Below are 3,024 nucleotides of genomic sequence, written 5' to 3'. Positions count from 1 at the left end.
TGAAGAAACAAAGTCACCTACATCTTGGATGCCCTGGGGGTAAGCAGATAAACATCACATTTTCATTTTTGGGTGAACTATCACTTTAAATCTTACACTAAAAATAAAAGGGGATTTTTGCAGTGATGCCATAAAATAACAGTTCCCGGTTCTTAAAAGAACTGTATTTGCTTAGTGTGAAAAACATTTGTATAATCTAATGAACTTTTTTCCACTTTTGAAGAACATTTTGTGCAATGGAAAGATTCCATGGATGTTAAAGGTTCTTCACCGGCACCGCACGTGAAAAATAATTTCCCGACTGAGAAAATTCACGAACGCACGTCGGAAAGCTCTAACGATACAAATCCAACACATATTTGTAGTAACACTTAAATTAAAATGCCTAAAGCTAAACTTCCCTTGTAATGACTTGCAACGAGAAGCGTTTCTAAACCTGTTGTCCAAACAAAAGAGAACATTATAACGTTTTTACTCCACAACTGCTTCCTTTTGTGATCTGATGTGGCTTCTTGTCACAGAATGAGGCAGAAAATATGTTCTATTCTGTAAAAAGCATATGGTAAAAAGGCTATGTCGATTAGCAATGGATTAAAAATATACTTAATTATGATGAAAATACCAAAGATGGCTTGAATAACACAGATAAACTATACATTGTTGCAGTGGAGTGTTTGTTGTCTTTGTTTTATCATTCAAAACGTTTATATCTTCTGTTTACTCAGTTACAGCGATAGCAATGCCTTTGTCCATATTAGGGATTTCCTGAGTTCTATTCCTTCTTTGATGCACATGTGGAGTTTCTGCGCAAGGGCGCCCTCTGGGGTCCAGTGTGAATGAAACAGACATTAAATGTGTTTAGCGCTCAATAATGGCCAATCCATCCTATTTTGGGTATTTTCTTTTTTTTAAGTATTGGTTCAGCTACCGTTTATGCACCGGTACCATTTTAAAAGTATCGATTTGGCACCGGTATCGTAAAAAACCCAAATGATACCCAACCCTAGTCATGTGTGTTGATGGTGTTTTGTATTTGTGTGTATGATACCATGTACCTTCAACTTCAATTTGAAAAAAACTATTGTGATGAACTTTGATTCATTATGGGGCACTCATTACCACTTGTGTTATTGGAAATTAAGGAAGTGTTTGGGCTCCATAGAATAGGCTAGGATTTCATAATCCAGTGACTATACGTGTCAAAAGGTCCACAACGGTCAAAGTGATTGTCAGTGTATTTTGAAGGTATAAATTAGGTTGGTATTTTACTATTATAATCAGTTAATTCTTTTTTTTAAGTAATTGAAGCGATCGATTTAACAGATTTAAATCTGTTAAATCTGTAATATCTAAGATGTTGCTACTGTATTTTTGGAGTTTTCATGTATGTTCTGTGTGGTTACTATGTTGCTTATAACATAAATCAAAAGAGCCTCTCATCTGTGTTCAGGTCTCTTGATATAGTTTGTGTTCTTCCCTCAGTCTGTTGGGTTTTTCCCCCTTTTATTGTCCATGAGGCAAAAATCACAAATCTGGTAATTTAGAAGAGTAACAGCAAATCTTTCCCCAACAAGGTGCATGATTTGTGGTGTCATTCATGTTCACAAACTTGAGCGGGATGAGTTATGCATTGAAGGTCGATACGGTCTCTTTAAAGGGATAGTTCACCAAAAAAATGTTTCATTTTATTATCATTTACTTACTCATGCAATTCTAAATCCGTGTTTTTCATTAATCTTTGAAAGATATTTTAATGAGTGGTTTATGTTTCTCCACTGAAAGTCTGTTCCAACCAAATGCTTCAAAAAGTGCATTCAAGGCATCGTAAAATAAATCAATATGAATTGAGTGGTTTAATCCAAGTCTTCTGAAGAGACACAATTACATATGATAAACAGATTTAATTTAAGCTTTTGTTCATATACCAACAAAGCTCAATGCGTGACACACCAGAATGTATGTGCATTAATCGATGTTTGCATGTGAATAAAAACCTAATTCTGTTACACAAAGCAATCAGTTCTCTTCAGATGACTCTAAATAAAATGGTAAATTCATATGGCTTATGATTAACAATGCCTTTGTGAATGTATTGAAACATCAAAGTTGGGTGAAGGAGTAGTCCTAGTCATAGATCAGATGCTGACTGTGTGCTTGCTGCAAACTTAAATATTAGTGGTGATGAGAGTGGTGATTAAAGGCAGGTGGCAGTGATTAATACTCAGGGGAGAGTGTTTGTTGTGAGGGAGTGCCGGTGGAGCCTGGTGAATCCCTGACAGTGAATGACATAATGACAGAATTTTCATTTTTGGGCAAACTATCCCTTTAAATCAGTTCACCCAAAAATGAATATTCTGTTATTAATTAATCACCCTCATGTCCTTCCAAACCTGTAAGGCCTTCGTTCATCTTCAGAACACAAATTAAGATATTTTTGATGAAATCCGAGAGCTTTCTGACCCTGCGTAAACAGAAAGGTAGTAAGGACGTCGTTAAAATAGTCCATGTGTAGCGAATCAGCTCATGGGGAAATATGAATAATTAATCATAACTAGTTATAATTAATTATAAATATTTAGATCCGCTGTAGATATTTAGCTGACCTCTCAGGGTCAACTGTCTGTCAATTCTAAGAACGTTAATTTCCTGGTTAAGGGAAATAACTTTCTTACTGTACAATTCTACAAAGAGCTTGTAGCATAAATCTGCATGATTAAGTGACTCCAGTTTGTTAATCTAATGAATAACTGATTTGTTAAATCAAATGAAAAATTGTGTTTTTGATTGGTCCAGACGCTACACATGTGACATCAGTGGTTCAACCTTCATTTTATGACGATACGAGAATACTTTTTGTGCATAAAAAACAAAACAAAAATAACAACTTTATTAAACAATTTCTTCTTTTCCGTGTTATGATGTCACATGGACTATTTTAATGATGTCCTTAGTACATTTCTGGGCCTTGAACGTGTCAGTTGCATTGCTGTCTATGGAGGGTCAGAAAGCTCTCAGATTTCATCA

This window comes from Sinocyclocheilus anshuiensis, unplaced genomic scaffold, assembly GCF_001515605.1.
Source record: "Sinocyclocheilus anshuiensis isolate Anshui unplaced genomic scaffold, SAMN03320099.WGS_v1.1 scaffold297, whole genome shotgun sequence".
In the NCBI taxonomy this organism is placed as follows: Eukaryota; Metazoa; Chordata; class Actinopteri; order Cypriniformes; family Cyprinidae; genus Sinocyclocheilus; species Sinocyclocheilus anshuiensis.
The sequence above is the reverse complement of the archived record's forward strand: the minus strand, read 5'-3'. Positions refer to the sequence as shown.